Source organism: Schistocerca cancellata, chromosome 12, assembly GCF_023864275.1.
Source record: "Schistocerca cancellata isolate TAMUIC-IGC-003103 chromosome 12, iqSchCanc2.1, whole genome shotgun sequence".
NCBI lineage: Eukaryota > Metazoa > Arthropoda > Insecta > Orthoptera > Acrididae > Schistocerca > Schistocerca cancellata.
Window position 1 is genome coordinate 130965230 of NC_064637.1, and position 22687 is coordinate 130987916.

The window sequence follows — 22687 nt, forward strand, 5'->3', positions numbered from 1 at the left end:
CTTCGCAGTTGCCTTCTTTGTACCTACGTTATTCTCTCCAACTTCTATATACATGCATAATTACCTTTGTATGGAACTCTCAGTACGCGAGTCCTAACTCCACTTATCCGGATTTTTTTATCTAATCTACCGCCTACTTTTGTAACTGTGTTAGTAGTGAAATTTTCTAATCGCTCACCAGATAGAAAGTATAGGTGATTTATAAAATAGGGCACTCATTTTGCTTTATAAAATTTATGAAGCAGACTTACAGGAAGTTAAAGCGTATAACAATAATTACTTAACGAATATTTTATGTCAAAACATTATGAAAACCTAATGAAAATGTGTTTAAAACCCCTGCCGCCTTCCGCCCACTGTGAAAGTTCGAACATCGATGGTAGGGACCAGGTTGACAACCACTGCTCTTAAGTTAGTTACTTGTTCGACATAATAGACTGAAGAGCCAAAGAAACTGGTACACTTGCTTAATATCATCTAGGGTCCCCGCGAGCACGCAAAAGTGCCGCAACACGACGAGGCACGAACTCGACTAATGTGTGAAGTAGTGCTGGAGGGAACTGACACCATGAATCCTGCAGGGCCGGCCATAAATTCGTAAGAGTACGAGGGGGCAGATATGTTTTCTGATATGCTCAATAATGTTCATGACGATGGAGTTGGTTGGCCAGCGGAAGTGTTCAAAGTCTGAAGAGTGTCCCGGAGTCACTCTGTAGCAGTTCTGGAAGTGTGGGATGTCACATTGTCCTACTGGAATTGTCCAATCCGTCTGAATGCACGATGGACATGAATGGATGCAGGTGATCAGACAGGATGCTTACCTACATGTCACATGTCAGAACCACATCTAGGCATATCAGGGGTCCCATATCACTCCAACTGCACACCCTCACCCCATTACAGAGCCTCCACTAGGAGGCTGACATGCAGGGTCCATGGATTTAGGAGGTTGTCTGCATACCCGTACATGTCCATCCATTCGACGCAATTTGAAACGGGACTCGTCCGACCAGGCAACAAGTTTCCAGTCCTCAACGGTCCAATGTCGGTGTTGACGGGCCCGGACGAGGCGAAAAGTTTTGTGTTCGTGCAGTCATGAAGGGTACACGAGTGGGCCTTTGGCTCCGAAAGCCCATATCGATGATGTTTTGTTGAATGGTTCTCACGCTGACACTTGTTGATAACCCAGCACTCAAACCTGCAGCAATTTGCGGAACGGTAGCACTTCTGTCACGTTGAACGATTCTCTTCAGTCGTCGTTGGTCCCGTTCTCACAGGATATTTTTCCGGCCGCAGCGATGTTGGAGATTTGAGGTTTCATCGTATTACTGATATTCATGGTTGTTGTTGTTGTGGTCTTCAGTCCTGAGACTGGTTTGATGCAGCTCTCCATGCTACTCTATCCTGTGCAAGCTTCTTCATCTCCCAGTACCTACTGCAACCTACATCCTTCTGAATCTGCTTAGTGTATTGATCTCTTGGTCTCCCTCTACGATTTTTACCCTCCACGCTGCCCTCCAATGCTAAATTTGTGATCCCTCGATGCCTCAGAACATGTCCTACCAACCGATCCCTTCTTCTAGTCAAGTTGTGCCACAAACTTCTCTTCTCCCCAATCCTATTCAATACCTCCTCATTAGTTACGTGATCTACCCACCTTATCTTCAGCATTCTTCTGTAGCACCACATTTCGAAAGCTTCTATTCTCTTCTTGTCCAAACTAGTTATCGTCCATGTCTCACTTCCATACGTGGCTACACTCCATACAAATACTTTCAGAAACGACTTCCTGACACCTAAATCTATATTCGATGTTAACAAATTTCTCTTCTTGAGAAACGCTTTCCTTGCCATTGCCAGTCTACATTTTATATCCTCTCTACTTCGACCATCATCGGTTATTTTACTCCCTAAATAGCAAAACTCCTTTACTACTTTAAGTGTCTCATTTCCTAATCTAATTCCCTCAGCATCACCCGACTTAATTTGACTACATTCCATTATCCTCGTTTTGCTTTTGTTGATGTTCATCTTATATCCTCCTTTCAAGACACTGTCCATTCCATTCAACTGCTCTTCCAAGTCCTTTGTTGTCTCTGACAGAATTACAATGTCATCGGCGAACCTCAAAGTTTTTACTTCTTCTCCATGAATTTTAATACCTACTCCGAATTTTTCTTTTGTTTCCTTTACTGCTTGCTCAATATACAGATTGAATAACATCGGGGAGAGGCTACAACCCTGTCTCACTCCTTTCCCAACCACTGCTTCCCTTTCATGCCCCTCGACTCTTATAACTGCCATCTGGTTTCTGTACAAATTGTAAATAGCCTTTCGCTCCCGGTATTTTACCCCTGCCACCTTCAGAATTTGAAAGAGAGTATTCCAGTCAACATTGTCAAAAGCTTTCTCTAAGTCTACAAACGCTAGAAACGTAGGTTTGCCTTTTCTTAATCTTTCTTCCAAGATAAGTCGTAAGGTCAGTATTGCCTCACGTGTTCCAACATTTCTACGGAATCCAAACTGATCTTCCCCGAGGTCGGCTTCTACCAGTTTTTCCATTCGTCTGTAAAGAATTCGCGTTAGTATTTTGCAGCTGTGACTTATTAAACTGATAGTTCGGTAACTTTCACATCTGTCAACACCTGCTTTCTTTGGGATTGGAATTATTATATTCTTCTTAAAGTCTGAGGGTATTTCGCCTGTCTCATACATCGTGCTCACCAGATGGTAGAGTTTTGTCATGACTGGCTCTCCTGAGGCCATCAGTAGTTCTAATGGAATGTTGTCTACTCCCGGGGCCTTGTTTTGACTCAGGTCTTTCAGTGCTCTGTCAAACTCTTCACGCAGTATCTTATCTCCCATTTCGTCTTCATCTACATCCTCTTCCATTTCCATAATATTGTCCTCAAGTACATCGCCCTTGTATAAACCCTCTATATACTCCTTCCACCTTTCTGCTTTCCCTTCTTTGCTTAGAACTGGGTTGCCATCTGAGCTCTTGATATTCATACAAGTGGTTCTCTTCTCTCCAAAGGTCTCTTTAATTTTCCTGTAGGCAGTATCTATCTTACCCCTAGTGAGACAAGCCTCTACATCCTTACATTTGTCCTCTATCCATCCCTGCTTAGCCATTTTGCACTTCCTGTCGATCTCATTTTTGAGACGTTTATATTCCTTTTTGCCTGCTTCATTTACTGCATTTTTATATTTTCTCCTTTCATCAATTAAATTCAATATTTCTTCTGTTACCCAAGGATTTCTATTAGCCCTCGTCTTTTTACCTACTTGATCGTCTGCTGCCTTCACCACTTCATCCCTCAGAGCTACCCATTCTTCTTCTACTGTATTTCTTTCCCCCATTCCTGTCAATTGTTCCCTAATGCTCTCCCTGAAACTCGCTACAACCTCTGGTTCTTTCAGTTTATCCAGGTCCCATCTCCTTAAATTCCCACCTTTTTGCAGTTTCTTCAGTTTCAATCTGCAGTTCATAACCAATAGATTGTGGTCAGAATCTACATCTGCCCCAGGAAATGTCTTACAATTTAAAACCTGGTTCCTAAATCTCTGTCTTACCATTATATAATCTATCTGAAACCTGTCAGTATCTCCAGGCTTCTTCCATGTGTACAGCCTCCTTTCATGATTCTTGAACCAAGTGTTAGCTATGATTAAGTTATGCTCTGTGCAAAATTCTACAAGGCGGCTTCCTCTTTCATTCCTTCCCCCCAATCCATATTCACCTACTATGTTTCCTTCTCTCCCTTTTCCTACTGACGAATTCCAGTCACCCATCACTATTAAATTTTCGTCTCCCTTCACTACCTGAATAATTTCTTTTATCTCGTCATACATTTCATCTATTTCTTCATCATCTGCAGAGCTAGTTGGCATATAAACTTGTACTACTGTAGTAGGCATGGGCTTTGTGTCTATCTTGGCCACAATAATGCGTTCACTATGCTGTTTGTAGTAGCTAACCCGCACTCCTATTTTTTATTCATTATTAAACCTACTCCTGCATTACCCCTATTTGATTTTGTATTTATAACCCTGTAATCACCTGACCAAAAGTCTTGTTCCTCCTGCCACCGAACTTCACTAATTCCCACTATATCTAACTTTAACCTATCCATCTCCCTTTTTAAATTTTCTAACCTACCTGCCCGATTAAGTGATCTGACATTCCACGCTCCGATCCGTAGAACGCCAGTTTTCTTTCTCCTGATAATAACGTCCTCCTGAGTAGTCCCCGCCCGGAGATCCGAATGGGGGACTATTTTACCTCCGGAATACCATTTAATCGCTACCTTGGAGATGCTGTATCCCATCGCTCGTGCGCAAACTATAGCACGACGTTCAAACTCATTTATATCTTGATAATGTGCCATTGTAGCAGCAGTAACCGATCTAACAACTGCGCCAGACACTTGTCTTATATAGGCGTTGCCGACCGCAACGCCGCATTCTGTCTTTTTACATATCTTTGTATTTGAATACGCATGCCTATAACAGTTTCTTCGGCGCTTCAGCGCAATCTTTTTCTTCCTCTGCAGCCTCCATAGTTTTTATCCTCTATAGCAGAGGCGGGCAGGAATTCTGCACGTGTGCGGTTCACATGCACGTGTGCAGTTAACAGGTGTTCTGCGTGCACACAGGGGCAAGCTGGCCACCCGCCTCTCACCCCTCCGCACCATACCATACCGTCTCTCCGCTTCTTCCCCTGTAATGCGTTTTGTTTCCTGGCCTGCTTTATTAAATGAAGGAATAAGGTTAGTAGGAGTGCTTGACAGAAATCGTGGTTTGAAAGAGTACCTATTACCTACGATACGTTTTATTTATTATCACAGGTGGAGTTTACAATACGTTTAATGTCTGGAACAAAATTTCTACATACAGACAAATGCAGACAGTTACGTAAATTTTCATTACTGATGTTTGCTCTTAACCGAGACTTATTAATTTTCATAACAGAAAAAAATCTCTCACAAAAGTATGTCAAGCCCAACATTGACTATCTTCGTGGCTTCACGATGGAGACGAGGAAACTCTTGCCGTGGAAAGTCGTGATAAAAATCTATTACACGTCTTGCCAAAAGGAACTTGTCTCTCAGACGAGAATTACACTGTAGATCTATTAATTCCATTTGCAAACTGAGATGAATATCATCTACAGAAACCAGATTCTCTCGAGAACTATTCAAAACCTTGGGATAAGTAAGATATATCCCCAAATCGCTTGAGAAATTGCTCTTTTATTGCACTAAGAACGGCAACATACTGAAATTTATTATAATGGCGTTCAATATTAAACTTCCGCTCACCAGCGACAATACTGTCACATATTATACATTTCCAATTTTCACGTTTTTCCACAGAGAACAAATGATTCTCCCATTCCTTTTTAAAAGATAGCAAATGCCCAAGTCTCCGTTTCCTTGATTCACTCTGCATTTTCCGGTTCTTGAAATACAACGTTCACTACGTAGTGGTCGCTTCGCTTCAACGTCCGCAGCTTAGCCTGGCACTACACTGCCGCAACCTGCAGGCTGTCGGCACTGCCCCAGTGGACGATTGCACGCGAGCAGCACACGTGCAGCGCTGTGTGCTCATGAGCCGCGTGCAGCGTTTGCCCGCCCCTGCTCTATAGCTTCCTATAGTACTACGGAAGTTGCTCTCTGATGTCTTATGTCCATCTTCTCCATTCTGTTTGTGAGTGTTTCCGGCGTGTTTCTCTCTTTGCCAAGTATACGGAGAACTTCCTCACTCGTTATCTGATTAGTCCACCTAGTTTTCAATGTCCTTCTGAAGCGCCACCACATCTGAAATGTTTCGATTCTCTTCTGTTCCGGTGTTTCCGCACATCGGGTTTTCACTTCCATGGAATGCTGTACTCCAAAAGTACATTTTCATTTATTTTTTCTCGAATTAGCAGCAGTGACTGATGCCAGGTGACTTGTCTCAGCCAGGAATGCTCTCATCGCCTGTTCCAGTCTACCTTTTATGTCCTCCTCCCTTCGTCCGCCACGTGTTATTTTGCTTCCAAGCTAGCGTAATTCCTTACCCCGTGTGCCCGGTGGTTCGCAGTATTGAAGTTACGTTTTTTCGCTGCTCTCATTTTTACTAGTCCTTACTACTTTTGTCTTCCTTTGCTCTATTTTCAATCGGTATTCTGGGTACCAACAGACCATTCATTGCTTTCAACAGGTTCTGTAATTCCTCTCTTCTTAACACTGAGGATAGCAATGTCACCAGCGAATCTTATCGTTGACATACTTGAATCGTCAACTTTAATTCCACTCTTGAACCTCTCTTATTCCGTCATTGCTACTTCGTTGTATAGATTGAACAGTAGGGGCCATAGATTTACACTCTTTTTAATCCGAGCCCTTCGTTCTTGTTCTTCCTTTTTTATTTTTTTCTGTTTTGTCTTCTGATTTACACCTTATTTTCCTGAGAATTTCCGACATCTTGGGCCATTTTTTCTTTGTCGGACGCTTTCTCTAGGTCGGTTCAGTAAAACATTTTCTAGAATGACCCTATCATTGCCTGTGTAAGAAATGTTTACATACGGAAATCATAAAATAAATAAACCGGATATCGACTGGAGACTAGCAATCTACTCTGTAGGAATCAGCATGGGTTTCGAAAAAGACGGTCATGTGAAACCCAGCTCGCGCTATTCGTCCACGAGACTCAGAGGGCCATAGACACGGGTTCACAGGTAGATGCCGTGTTTCTTGACTTCCGCAAGGCGTTCGATACAGTTCCCCGCAGTCGTTTAATGAACAAAGTAAGAGCATATGGACTATCAGACCAATTGTGTGATTGGATTGAGGAGTTCCTAGATAACAGGACGCAGCATGTCATTCTCAATGGAGAGAAGTCTTCCTAAGTAAGAGTGATTTCAGGCGTGCCGCAGGGGAGTGTCATAGGACCGTTGCTATTCACAATATACATAAATGACCTGGTGGATGACATCGGAAGTTCACTGAGGCTTTTTGCAGATGATGCTGTGGTGTATCGAGAGGTCGTAACAATGGAAAATTGTACTGAAATGCAGGAGGATCTGCAGCGAATTGACGCATGGTGCAGGGAATGGCAATTGAATCTCAATGTAGACAAGTGTAATGTGCTGCGAATACACAGAAAGATAGATCCTTTATCATTTAGCTACAAAATAGCAGGTCAGCAACTGGAAGCAGTTAATACCATAAATTATCTGGGAGTACGCATTAGGAGTAATTTAAAATGGAATGATCATATAATGTTGATCGTCGGTAAAGCAGATGCCAGACTGAGATTCATTGGAAGAATCCTAAGTAAATGCAATCCGAAAACAAAGGAAGTAGGTTACAGTACGCTTGTTCGCCCACTGCTTGAATACTGCTCAGCAGTATGGGATCCGTACCAGATAGGGTTGATAGAGGATATAGAGAATATCCAACGGAGAGTAGCGCGCTTCGTTACAGGATCATTTAGTAATCGCGAAAGCGTTACGGAGATGATAGATAAACTCCAGTGGAAGACTCTGCAGGAGAGACGCTCAGTAGCTCGGTACGGGCTTTTGTCAAAGTTTCGAGAACATACCTTCACCGAAGAGTCAAGCAGTATATTGCTCCCTCCTACGTATATCTCGCGAAGAGACCATGAGGATAAAATCAGAGAGATTAGAGCCCACACAGAGGCATATCGACAATCCTTCTTTCCACGAACAATACGAGACTGGAATAGAAGGGAGAACCGATAGAGGTACTCAAGGTACCCTCCGCCACATACCGTCAGGTGGCTTGCGGAGTATGGATGTAGATGTAGATGTAGATGTTTGCTTACTGACATAAATATAACGCCAGCTCACTGCGGTGAATGCCAGAAGATGTCAAACAAAATGTGGCGCGCACACAATAGAAGACACACCAAAAGGTGTTAAATCCACACCATTCTGCCGCTTTTGGTGTTGCAATGGAACACTGCATCATACCGAAAAGTGCTGTGGTAATAACAAGCGTGAGAAGAGAATGGATCGAGGTTTCAAATGATCATATTAACGCAACTGATGTACGAAGATGATTTGTCCCTTAGACTGACACAAAAGTAACGCGCGTAAAAGCATCATGTTCAGCGTAGTAGCAGTGCGATCTTTCGGATGCCGTTTTCCAGCGCATAAATATTATAATCAGAAAAATCAAGTTCAACGTCGTTTTATAAAATATCCAGAATTTAACCGTATAAATTTTCCGTGAAAGCGTGTGCGGCAAACACAATAGCTCCACGTCAAACTTCAAAACCTAGGGCAAACAGTGCGTGCGCATACAGGCAAAAAGCGATCTCGTGCCGTAAATGGAGGTAAACGTACGCGAAAATAAATTATTTGAGTTGTTCGTGTGACACGGTCATATTTCCCGCGAAACATCACTAAAGCTGATGGGTATCTCCTAAGCAAATATTCACCACCCGAACTAATTTTCTGCAGCGTCAGTAGCGCGTGATATTGTAAATCAGCTACTGTACTGTGTGTCGCTTGTAATTACAAAAATTACGTGCCGGTACAAAGTTTGTTAGCTGCCCAAAGAGCTGGTAGTTCAGACCCAACCGTTTGTACACTGCGAAATTTCTTTTACCATATGGTTGACGATTTTTTAATTTCTTCTTTCTTCGTTTAGGTCATCTAAGGACCACGCACCAATTTCAATTCTTCCTTATTCGTTGTGCTTTCTTTTTCCTCCAGTATTTTTCACCTTCTCACTATGTATCCTTGTTCTCTCTTCGTACCATTTTGACCCGTGTCTTCTTCTCCCTCTTGCCTTGGGATCCTTCCATTTTTAACACTTCTCTCTTGAAAATCTCTGTTGCATCTTTTTCACTTATGTTGTTTCTTTCCAAGTCTTTCCTATCGTCTTGAATGCAGGCTATTGTTGACTTCTTGTCCAAAAGATATTTTTAAATCTGTTTGGTTAACCTGTTGCTGTTCATTCTGTGTAAGTGTCCAAAAAATAGCAGTCGCCTCTTTCGTAGAGTTTTATTTATGTTTTCTATGTTGCAATAAACTTCTTCATTGCTTCTTAATTTCCTTACCTCTGTATTGTTGGTGGTCCAAGTATTTTTCGAATGATTTTTCCTTCTAGGACTTCAAGTTTGTATAATTTGTAGTTCAGTACTAAACATTCACTTGCATAAAGATATTCTGGTTTTACTACTGTGTTGTAGTGCTCAATCTTCAAATTTTTAGACAGAATCATTTTGTTATAGACATTCCTAGTTATTCCATAAGCTCTCTCCATTGATTTATATTATTTATATATTTTTTACAGACGACGTCTCTTGTCAGCTAGTTTTCTATTTTTTTCGAGTTCTTTCAGAAGGCTTACACAGTACTTACGAGTTGTCTACATCTACACGAAGTCCCAAGGAAACGGCAACAAACTTTAGGAACAGCTTCCTTACAACAAAACAAGAGGAAAAAAGAAACCTAGTAACCGAAAGCTCTGAAGCGCACACCTTAAGAGATATGAACACTTGTTCAAGTTCGATACAATGGAACACCTCTCTTCTACTGCAGGTTCCTTGCTTTTGATATTTTGCGAGGAGGTACTATCGACCAAAACAAAACAAAAATTTAAAAAAATTATAAACATGGGCTATAAACTGCATACGTTAAGAGCTATGAGCACCTCACACTACCGAAGATGAAAAAGTGCTCATAGCCCCTAAAGGCATTTTAGACCGCATGTTTACTAGTCTTTTTTCTTGTTTTACTCAATACTTCCTCCTCCCAAAATAAGGAAAGTAAAGTCCTTGTAGTAGAAGATACCTGTTCCATAGCAACTAAGATAAACCAGTACTCGTACCTCTTCAGGTACGCATTTTAGAGCCCATGATTACTAGACATTTTGTACTTATTTCTGCATGAGGAACCTGCCCCTACAGTTTGGCGGTGTTTTTTGTTACACCCTGCATTCTCCGCAAGCCATCTTACAGTGTGATGCGGAAATTTATTTGTGTCTCACTGTCATTTCCCCCATTTACATGGTCCAGTCGCAAATTGTATGCGGAGAGAACGATGGCAGGTAAGCCCCGATACGAACTTCAGTTCCTCAAATTTAACTTCCATGGTACAGTGAAGAGCAAAAGAAAGGGGTACACCTGCCTAATATCAAATGGCTCTGAGCACTATGGGACTTAACATCTACGGCCATCAGTCCCCTAGAACTTAGAACTACTTAAACCTAACTAACCTAAGGACAGCACACAACACCCAGCCATCACGAGGCAGAGAAAATCCCTGACCCCGCCGGGAATCGAACCCGGGAACCCGGGAGTGGGAAGCGAGAACGCTACCGCACGACCACGAGATGCGGGCTGCCTAATATCGTGTAGGGTCCCCCACGAGCCCGCAGAATTGACGCAACACGACGCGGTGTGGTCTCGACCGATGTCTGAAGTAGTACTGGAGAGAACTGACACCATGAATTCTGCAGGGCTGTCCATAAATGGTGGGGTGTAGATCTCTTCTGAACACCACACTGCAGCGCATCCAGATATGGTCCATTTCTGGGGTGTTTGGTGACCGGTGGAAGCCTTTAAACTCAGAAGAGTGTTCCTAGAGTCACTATGTAGCAATTCTGGACGTGTGGGGTGTTGCGTTGTTCTGTTGGAATTGCCCAAGTCCGTCGGAATGCACAATCGACACGACTGGATCCAGGTGATGAGACAGGATGCTTACATAAGTGCACCTATCAGAGTTGTATCTAGACGCGTCAGGGGTCACACATCACTCCAACTGGACACGCCCCACACCATTACAAAGCCTGCTCCGGCTTGAACAGTCCCCTGCTGCTATGCAGAGTCCATGGATTCATGAGGTTGTCTTCATACCGGTATACGTCCATCCGCTCGATACAATTTGAAACGAGACTCGTTCGACCAGTCAACAAGTTTTACGTCCTCAAGAGTCCAATGTCGGTGTTGACGGCCCAAGGCGAGGGGTAAAGCTTTGTCTCATGCAGTCATCAAGGGTACAAGAATGGGCCTTCGGCTCTGAAAGTCCATATCGACGATGTTTCGTTCAATGTTTCGCAAACTGGCTCTTGATGATGGCCCAGCATTGAAATCTGCAGAAATTTGCGGAAGGGTTGCTCTTCTGCCACGCTGAACAATTCTCTTCAGTCGTCGTTGGTCCGGCTGTTGCAGGATCTTTTTCCGGTTCCAGCGATGTCGGAGACTTGAAGTTTTACCGGGTTCCTGATATTCACGGTACAGTCGTCTAATGGTCTTACGGGAAAATCCTCACTTCATCTCTTCCTCGGATATACTGTGTCCCATCGCTCGTGTTTCGAGCACATCATCACGTTCAAACTGACTTAAATCTTGATAACCTGCCATTGTAGCAGCAGTAACCGATCTAACTACTGCGCCAGAAATTTGTCTTATACAGGCTTTGCCGATCGCAGCGCCGTATTCTGCCTGTTTACATATCTCTGTATGTCATACGCATGCCTATAGGAGTTTTTTAGGCGCTTCATTGTATTTATACGAGTTATAGATATACTCTTCTAGGAACGGACGCTTTCGAAATGTTAACAGTAAACCACACCACGACGAACAACGCCTCTCTTGCAGCGTCTGCCATCAGAGTTGGATGAGGAACTGTGCAACGCTTTCGTTCTTGCTAATCGAACCCGTGACGAAACGCGTTGTTCTTCTTTGGATCGTCCTTGTTTTCTCCACCAGTCCAGTCTGATAAGAGCTCCTGGATATTCGGACAGACGAGGGTTTTGCAAGCGACCTCCTTCAGGGCTGGTCTACACTTCCTGACGAAACTAACAATGAATCTGTCTATAATTTTCCTTTCCTACAATAATTTTTAGGTGGTCCATTCTCTTTAAATCCATCGCAGTTCTAGCAGGTATTTAATAAGTGTGAGTGCTTTCATTGATTGTTGACCCTTGGTGTACTGATACAGTAATGGGTCTTTCCTGGCTCAAATGTGCAATATGGTCAGCAATTGCTTACATTGAATATCGACTGTCACTGAACTAAGTATTGATCCTCTGCAAGTCCTCCTGCATTTCGCTACAGTTCTCTAGCTTGGTGACTGATAAAACTACGTCATCCGCGAAGATGAAGCTGCCGACGCAATCCATTGATCATTTACACATGGGGTTTTAAGAAGTGTATGTTACAAGCGGATGTAGTACTGGAAAAAACTAGGAGAAAAGTTCCTCTAATTATGTGTCTGGTGACCAGTACCTGTTACACCATGGGCTTAAGATCCGCCGTTAATACGTGGATTTATTTACAGACTACCTTCTCCCCATGGCTTTGCCTGCATACATGTTCCACATATATATTGAACACAAATCCTCCTACCCTCTCTGTGTCCACCCTCCCTCTACCTCTCCACCTCATCCTCCTATCTATGTCATCCTCTCCACTCTCTCTGCCGCTTCATCCCCTGCTGCCCCTCTCTATGTCCATTTCATGCCCCCCTCCCTCTGACCATATCTTCCTCTCCCCTCCTTTGACCCTATTCTCTTCTCCTCTCTCTTTCCATCTCTGGCTCTCCTTTTCCATCTGCCCACCACACTAGTACACCTTCCGCCTGCCTCGTGCATCTCCCCTTCCATCCCTCTCTCTGTCCTCCTCACCCCTCACTCTACCCATCCCCTATTCTATCAATCTCAGCCTGTCTCCACACCCGCTAATCTGCATGTGTAGCCCCTGCACGATACTCATAAGACACCTGTCATGCAGGGCTGGCTATACATCAGGGGTTTGTAAAACATTTATTTGCTCTGACATAGAGGGCATCAAGCATAGTTGGTCAATAAAGCAGGCCAATACTACTGCAATACATCTGTCATAGAGTGCAGCCTAATGTTGGGGCCCAGAAGACTGTCTCTTGCTAATGAAATGTAGGGTACCCTGCAAAGCAGGGCAGGCATATACTGTTCACATGCATACAGATAAAGCAGTGTGTATGTGCGTATGTCCGGGATATCCTCCTAAACCCCTGTATCAATTTCAGCCTAATTTGGTGCAGAAACAGCAGGCCCCAGAAGAGTCAGCACAGTGGGGTTTGCCACGCGGGATTAGCCGAGCGGTCTCAGGCACTGCAGTCATGGACTGTGCGGCTGGTCCTGGCGGAGGTTAGAGTCCTCCCTCAGGCATGTGTGTGTGTGTGTGTGTGTGTGTGTGTGTGTGTGTGTGTGTGTGTGTGTGTCTGTCCCTAGGATAATTTAGGTTCAGTAGTGTGTAAGCTTAGGGACTGATGACCATAGCAGTGAAGTCCCATGAGATTTCACACACATTTGAACATTGCACAGTGGGGTTTACAACCTCCTGGCTCTAACAGCCTCTGACATGTAGGCTGCCCTGAAAAGCACGTTGATTTACCAGGCCGATAATGTTCCACACAGCATGCCTGTTGTGCTGGCCAGCCTATAGGCTACGACTGAAAAAAAAACTTGCATTTGTCCATACCTCCATTGGTACTAGAGCTGTAGTCTACCCATGAACGATAGCAGTTCGCACATGTCGAGGCGCAATTGGTGTTTGCATTGTTGACGATTACAAGCGACAGTTGCAGTATTGAAGAAAGCGTCTATCCTGCAAATTATGTGTCTCGCTTGCTTATGCAGAATTTATCACTTACCACCACAATCAGAGATGTCAACTCGCAACAAACGGAATCGAAATTCTCTACTCGTTACGATCACGTTTAATGCTCGAATTAGCCACGGCATTCACAGCAGAGCACCCGGAACACACTGAACGTTCATTGGCTGTCAGAGCATACGTGATGCTCATGCGGCTTGCTGTTTCTATGCCATATTTGGTTGAAAGTGATCCGCGGGTATGGGACGAGATCCTGGATATACACACTACTTTACGTGTATATCAGACAGATGTGGCAGGATTCATATGAGATGGCATAGACAATTAATGACAACAGGTATGTGATTGCAGATGCAACTCCGTAGTCAGTCATGGAGGTCAGGCATCAGGATTACTTCAGTATCAATAGGTGTTCAAGAATTATCAGTGACAGTCTTATAATGTCATACGCTTTACTAGAGAGACTGGCGTGCTGTGCATGACTCGTGTGTGTGTGATGAATTACCAACGCTATTGGAGAATGTCACCTTTGTAGAGAGATGACACTAGCTAATGCAACATCCCATTTTCTATAGATCCTACGACGGTGCCTTACTGCATCGTTTCGTAGATGATGAATTAGTTGAGGAAGCCCAGTAGCATGGCGTCCCAACTCGTGGGACGTGAGTCCATTGAATCTCTGTGTAAATTACTCAAGCAATAATCGCTGTAAATAATAGAACAATTTTTATTATTTCATTTTATTTTATTTACTTATTTATTTTTTGTACATCGGTCTTGTGATTGCTCTGATGTGGCCCACAATAAATTCTTCTCCTACGCCATCCTCTTCATTTCAGAGATTTCCGAAATCCTCAGTTATTTTTTGGGTATCTACCACTGTCTGTCCTCTGCAGTTTTTACCCTCCTGGCTCCTTCTTGTACCACGAAAGTTGTTCCGTGACCGCTAAACACGTGTCCTATCATCTTGTTCCTTCTCCTTGTCAGTGTTTCCCATATACAACTTTCCTCTCCGATGCTGCGGAGAACCTCCTCATTCCTTACCTTATCACTTATCAGTTCATCTACTTCTCAACATTCTTCCGTAAGCATCACATCCCAATAACCTCGATTCTCTACTGTCCCCCCCCCCCCCCCCCACTCATGATCCACTATTATACAACGCTGTGCTCGAGAGGTACATTCACAGAAATTTCTTCCTCAGTTTAAGATCTATGTTTGATAGCGACAGACTTTTCTTGGCCATGAATGCCTTCCTCCTCTATGTTAGTCTGCTTTTTATGTTCTCTTTGCTTCGTCCGTCATGGGTTATTTTGCTTCCGAAGTATCAGAACTCCTTCATCTGCTGTGAATACTGGTGTCCAACTTTGACGTTAAATTTGTTCCTAACCTCATTTTTGATATTGTTCATTTCTTTCGTCTTTCTTCCGTTCAATCCATATTTCGTACTGATTAAACCGTTCATTACGATGAAGACGTCGTGAAGTTCTTATTTATTTCTAGTGTGGACAGAAATGTCACCAGCGAATCTTATCACGCAGAATTAATCCTACCCTTGAACCTTTCCTTTGTGTCCCTCATTACTTCTTCGATGTATAGATGGAAAAGTGTTGTTGTTGTTGTCTTCAGTCCTGAGACTGGTTTGATGCAGCTCTCCATGCTACTCTATCCTGTGCAAGCTTCATCATCTCCCAGTACCTACAGCAGCCTACATCCTTCTGAATCTCCTTAGTGTATTCATCTCTTGGTCTCCCTCTACGATTTTTTCCTCAACGCTGCCCTCCAACACTAAATTTGTGATCCCATGATGCCTCAGAACATGTCCTACCAACTGGTCCCTTCTTCTTGTCAAGTTGTGCCACAAACTCCTCTTATCTCCAATTCTATTCAATACCTCCTCATTAGTTATGTGATCTACCCGTCTAAAGGAATGGAAAAGTGGGCGTGGCAAAATAAAAACATTTTCTGTACTCTTTTCAATCTGAGCACTTCGTTCTTGGTCTTTCACTCTCACTGTTCTCTTGGTTCTAGTACATAATCTATATTATCCGCTTTTCCTATGACTCAGTCCTATTTTTCTCAGAATTTCGGGGATATTACACAACTTTGCATTACCGAACGATTTTTACAGATCGACAAGCCGTATGAACTTGTCTGGATTACCTTCCCGAAAGCCAAACTGATCGTAGCAAGTTACACTAAATGGTGAATTTCTTTTACGGAGATACTTTTCAAGATCTGCTGTTGCCTTACAACCAAGGGAAAGCTGCCGAAGAATTATTTTTATTTAATTCTGGAACAATACGTCCCAGATGAAAACGTGTAGAACTAGTGAATGTTTCGTAAAGCCGTATCGCCTACCTGTGTCGTACTGCGTCGCTGGCGCGCCTATTATCTAATTGTCGGCGGTTTCCCTGGCGAGACAGCAAACTTCCTCAGCCGGAAGTCGCGTATTTACGCCTCGCGAGCCGTCCAGACGAACCCTTCCAGACACGATGTCACAGCTCAGAGACGCCACCTGCTGCTAGCGTGTTATGCCAGATTAACGATTGACAGACGGTTCACGGTTCGATTCCCAGGCCGGATTACAGTTTTAATATACCGGGTGATCAAAAAGTCAGTATAAATTTGAAAACTTAATAAACCACGGAATAATGTAGATAGAGAGGTAAAAATTGACACACATGCTTGGAATGACATGGGGTTTTATTAGAACAAAAAAAAACCATATTGCTAGACGCGTGAAAGATCTCTTGCGCGCGTCTTTTCGTGATGATCGTGTGCTCAGCCGCTACTTTCGTCATGATTGGCCTCCCAGGTCCCCAGACCTCAGTCCGTGCGATTATTGGCTTTGGGGTTACCTGAAGTCGCAAGTGTATTATGATCGACCGAAATCTCTAGGGATGCTGAAAGACAACATCCGACGCCAATGCCTCACCATAACTCCGGACATGCCTTACAGTGCTGTTCACAACATTATTCCTCGACTACAGCTACTGTTCAGGAATGATGGTGAACATGTTGAGCATTTCTAGTAAAGAACATCATCTTTGCTTTGTCTTACTTTGTTATGCTAATTATTGCTATTCTGATCAGATGAAGCGCCATCTGTCGGATATTTTTTGAACGTTTGTATTTTTTTTTTTTTTTTGCTTCTAATAAAACCCCATGTCATTCCAAGCACATGCGTCAATTTGTACCTCTCTATATACATTATTCCGTGATTTATTCAGTTTTGAAATTTATACTGACTTTTTGATCACCCAGCACTACAGTCTTTCTCATCAGCGCACACTCCGCTGCAAGGTGAGAGATTCGATCGAAACAGTTGTCGTTTACATTCCAAATATTAAGGCAACAGAGTTTTATACGTCGGAAAACCAGAGCATCGTAGATATTCATAGGCGCTTGCAGAATATATACGGAGTCCTGTCGGTGAACAAAACCACGGCGAGTCGCTCTACGAGGCGTCTGTACCATCGTAATAAGGTCGCAAAACCTGTCCGATCTCCGGCTTTGCTGGTCGGCCGCACACAGCTGTGACTCCTGCAATGTTGGGACGTGTGGACAGTCTCATTCGAGGTGATCGACGGAACACAATCAAATACCTCGCTGCTCGGACCGGACGTTTCTCTTGGTGGTGCTGACACACCAGCTGGGGTACTTAAAGGTGTGGACGCGCATTCGGGAAGACGACGGTTCAATCCCGCGTCCGGCCATCCTGATTTAGGTTTTCCGTGATTTCCCTAAATCGCCCCAGGCAAATGCTGGGATGGTTCCTTCCAAAGGGCACGGCCGACTTCCTTCCCCGTCCTTCCCTAATCCGATGAGACCGCTCACCTCACTGTCTGGTCTCCTTCCCCAAAACAACCCAACCCAACTTAAAGGTGTGCGCTTCCTCATCCACCCTAATGTCAGAATCTCGCACTTTCCGACTTCCGTCCGTCTGGCCCGATAAAGGATGCTCTCCTCGGCAGACAATACGTGGATGATGAGGAGGTTACCGACGGTCAAAGATGTTGGCTCCGACGTGGAGTGGAGCCATGCGGAAGGCTGGCGCACGGACGTCACTTCGAACGGAGATTGAGTTGAAAAATGAGATTTTGTAGCCCAGAAGAGTGTGGAGTAATGAGGAATCGTGAATAAAAAAAACGTTGCATTACTTACTGAACGCCGCTCGTATAATATGGTCTCTAAATCTGTGGGAGACGTCGCGTGTGTGTATGGGATGGGGGCTGAGGGGGGGTGGGGGTGGAAGGGGGTGTTGTGTGTAAGCTGCTAAACCGCACAGTGGCTAAGTGCTGCTCGCACTGTGAGGGTTGGTTCTGACGCGGCCCTAAGCTGTTTTCTAATTCGTTTACCGGCCGCTGCCTCCGTAACGTCGTTTGTGCCTCGAGGTAACGGCACGACGCTGCTTTCGCCGTGCGTCTTAAGCGGGCGAGCAGTCCCTGTTATCACGTTTACTCGATGTACCTCCGACTGCCACGTGTTATACGCTTCACGCCTGTGTACCGTCTCGCTGCATTGCGTAGCTGTGTTGGTGGCGCGCCGGGTAAATTAAATGTCTACCTCAGCCACGGAGGAAGTGCCGCGGCAAAAGTGACAGATTCATCGTACAATAGCGAGACAGATTCGTGCGTAAAGAACTGCTCTGTAAGACGGCCAGAAAGTAATGCCTCCTATATTTTTATTTTAAAAGGAAAGTAAATCCATAGACCTACGGTAACAGCTGCTATTGTAGATTAACAGTTAATATGGCACTTTCCAGTGTAATGACCACAAACTTTTTTGCCACAAGAGTACTGAGGGCGCAGCGCTATACATCAACTTTTATTTTTTTTGTAAAATGAACACCCGGAAACACCTCTTAAACGTATAAGATATCAACTTGTGTCATAACCTAATGCATAATATTTGAAAATCACTTACAACTGTATGTTATGTATTTTCATATTCTTATTTTTTTCAAAAGAATGGTTGCCTATTTCCTTCTCTGCATCCACTCACGGGACAGAATGGCATGAGGCAATTTCTTTGAAACTATTTATTACAAGTACCGTGTTAAAACTAAGACGATGTTGTTGTTGTGGTCTTCAGTCCTGAGATTGGTTTGATGCAGCTCTCCATGCTACTCTATCCTGTGCTAGCTCCTTCGTGTCCCATCTGCTTAGTGTATTCATCTCTTGGTCTCCCTCTACGACTTTTACTCTCCACGCTGCCCTTCAATACTAAATTGGTGATCCGTTGATGCCTCAGAACATGTCCTACCAACCGATCCCTTCTCCTAGTCAAGTTGTGCCACAAACTCCTCTTCTCCCCAATTCTATTTAATACCTCCTCATTAGCTATGTGATCTACCCATCTAATCTTCAGCATTGTTCTGTAGCACCACATTTCGAAAGCTTCTATTCTCTTCTTGTCTAAACTATTTATCGTCCATGTTTCACTTCCATACATGGCTACACTCCATACAAATACTTTGAGAAACGACTTCCTGACACATCTATACTCGATGTTAACAAATTTCTCTTCTTCAGAAACGCTTTCCTTGCCATTGCCAGTCTACATTTTATATCCTCTCTACTTCGACCATCATCAGTTATTTTGCTCCCCAAATAGCAAAACTCCTTTACTACTTTAAGTGTCTCATTTCCTAATCTAATTCCCGCAGCGTCACCCGACTTAATTAGAGTACATTCCATTATCCTCGTTTTGCTTTTGTTGATGTTCATCGTATATCCTCCTTTCAAGATGCTATCCATTCCGTTCAACTGCTCTTCCAAGTCCTTTGCTGTCTCTGACAGAATTACAATGTCATCAGCGAACCTCAAGGTTTTTATTTCTTCTCCATGGATTTTAAACCTACTTCGAATTTTTCTTTTGTTTCCTTTAGTGCTTGCTCAATATACAGATTGAATAATAGCGGGGAGAGGCTACAACACTGTCTCACTCCCTTCCCAACCACTGCTTCCCTTTCATGTCCCTCGACTCTTGTAACTGCCATCTGGTTTCTGTACAAATTGTAAATAGCCTTTCGCTCCCTGTATTTTACCCCTGCCACCTTCAGAATTTGAAAGAGAGTATTCCAGTCAACATTGTCAAAAGCTTTCTCTAAGTCTACAATTGCTAGAAACTTAGGTTTGCCTTTCCTTAATCTTTCTTCTAAGATAAGTCGTAAGGTCAGTATTGCCTCACGTATTCCAACATTTCTGCGGAATCCAAATTGATCTTCGCCGAGGTCGGCTTCTACCAGTTTTTCCATTCGTCTGTAAAGAATTGGTATTAGTATTTTGCAGCTGTACTTATTAAACAGATATGTCGGTAATTTTCACATCTGTGAACACCTGCTTTCTTTGGGATTGGAATTATTATATTCTTCTTGAGGTCTGAGGGTATTTCGCCTGTCTCATACATCTTGCTCACCAGATGGTAGAGTTCTGTCAGGACTGGCTCTCCCAAGGCCATCAGTAGTTCCAATGGAATGTTGTTTACTCCCGGGGCCTTCTTTCGGCTAGGGTCTTTCAGTGCTCTGTCAAACTCTTCACGCAGTATTGTATCTCCCATTTCGTCTTCATCTACATTCTCTTCCATTTCCAGAATATTGTCCTCAAGTACATCGCCCTTGTATAGACCCATTCCAATGATTCGAAACCGGTAATGGTACCTTTTGAATAAAGGAACTTAAAATAAATTTATGGCTGGTTGCTGTCTCAACACCATCAACATTATTTTTTTTTTTTCAAATAACAGCCACGGTCTCCAACCATGTCATCATATGACAAAATTGCAGCAAAATAACAAATAGAGACATCACAATTGGCAGAAAAAGGGTACATCGCGTTATGATTCTTTGTCTTTCGCAGACGATCTTACCTGAACCTATGGAAGATGCAATAATGCACGTAAGTCTCATACAGGAGGCAGCTTCAAAAGCAGGCCCGTGTGTATCTTTTGAAAAAATGGAGTATGTGACAGATCTGAAGGATACACCAAAAGCGCGGAAACATAACGAGAGAATAAACAAGACTAAAAGATTTAAGTGTCTAACCGAAATAATACAATGAAATGCTTTGGACAAAGAAGCTAACTTAGCAAGGACAAGGTAAATGGAGGTGGCTTTTCAACTAACAAATAACCTGTGTAACAAGGAATATATCCCCAAAATGCAAAACTCCGGCACTACAACACCACAATGCCAGTATACTTCAGAATGCCTTTCGTAAACTACAGCCAAACGATTAGGTGGAATAGAAAAGGAAGACACGAAAATAATGAAGCAAATCTTGGTATCAAAATATGTGAATGGGAAATTCTAAAGTAATAAAAAAGTTTATGAAGAAATAGAACCAATATCTGACACAAAAAGGAGGAGAGGAGTTGTATTCTATGGTCACCTAAAAAGGCGAGATCAAAAAATGATAAAAAGAATTTTCAATTTTTCGACAAAAAAAACAGAAGTGGATGAAAGAAGTTAAGGCAGATCTGAGACAAGTGGAAATAACAGAGGAAGAAACAGGAACGAGAGAATATACAGAGCAAAAGCAAAAAGTTTAGAGCGCTTCCAGGAGAAAACAAAGAAAAAGATAGGTGGAACATCGACAGAACGAAGAAGATAAAAACTTAGAGAGAGAATGAAAAACTACTGGTACGACAGAAAGGAGAAAAGTAGGAAAACATAAGTTACTCTGTGTGGTCCTTATTAGGCCAAACCAATTAAAAAATCGGAATGTGATACAAGGGAGGTTAGCGAACAACAGAGGATAGAACCTGTGAGAAAGCGAAGGAAGAAATGAAATGGTAAGGACAAAAAAGAATGAATGTGAAATAAGAGAGCGCAAAGGAATTATAAGAATGTAGAGGAAGAAACAGAAGCGATAAAAAATAGAATGGAAAGTAAATCAGGGAAAGGAAAGAAACCAAGAAAAGGGAAAGAAGAAATGAGATTGGATGGAAAATAAAACAATCTACGTGAAATAAGAGAAAGGAAAAGAATCAGAAGGATGTGAAGTAAAAAGCGAAAGGATGAAGAACAGAATGAAAAGAAAATCACAAAATAGAGGGGGAAAAATGAAAGGGAAATGAGAATGAATAGGAAATAAGAGACCAGAGAGGAAATAAAAGGATGGAAATGAAATTAGAGGACTCAAAAGAAATGTGATCATGCATATTAAATAAGGATAAATAATAGGAAATAAGGGAAATAATAATAATAATAATAATAATAATACACACACAAAATCACACATTTGCTATACATGGATGATCTAAAACTACTGGCAGCAACCAATCAACAACCAATTACTAAAGATAACAGAAGTGTTCAGCAATGATATAAATATGGCTTTTGGAACAGACAAATGTAAGAAAAATAGCATAGTCAAGGGAAAACACACTAAACAAGAAGATTACATATTGGATAACCACAGCGACTGCATAGAAGCGATGGAAAAAACAGATGCCTATAAATATCTAGGATGCAGCCAAAATTTAGGAATAGATAATACAAATATTAAAGAAGAACTAAAAGAAAAATATAGACAAAGACTAACAAAAATACTGAAAACAGAATTGACAGCAAGAAACAAGACAAAAGCTATAAATACTTATGCTATACCAGTATTGACCTACTCATTTGGAGTAGTGAAATGGAGTGACACAGACCTAGAAGCACTCAATACACTTACACGTTCACAATGCCACAAATATAGAATACATCACATACATTCAGCAACAGAAAGATTCACATTAAGCAGAAAGGAAGGAGGAAGGGGATTCATCGACATAAAAAAACCTACATTATGGACAGGTAGACAATTTAAGAAAATTCTTTATAGAACGAGCAGAAACTAGCAAAATACACAAAGCAATCACTCATATAAATAAATCGGCTACACCACTGCAATTTCATAACCACTTCTACAACCCTTTAGATCACATAACATCAACAGATACGAAGAAAGTAAATTGGAAAAAGGAAACACTACATGGCAAGCACCCATATCATCTAACACAGCCACACATCGATCAAGACGCATCCAACACATGGCTAAGAAAAGGAAATATATACAGT

General features: G+C 42.6%; 1 protein-coding gene across 1 annotated transcript in view; it reads left to right on the top strand.

Annotated features, from left to right (window-relative positions):
* Positions 1-22687, top strand: part of LOC126109521 (uncharacterized) — a 497003-nt gene that overhangs the window by 81269 nt on the left and 393047 nt on the right. The gene's annotated exons all lie outside the window — the stretch shown is intronic.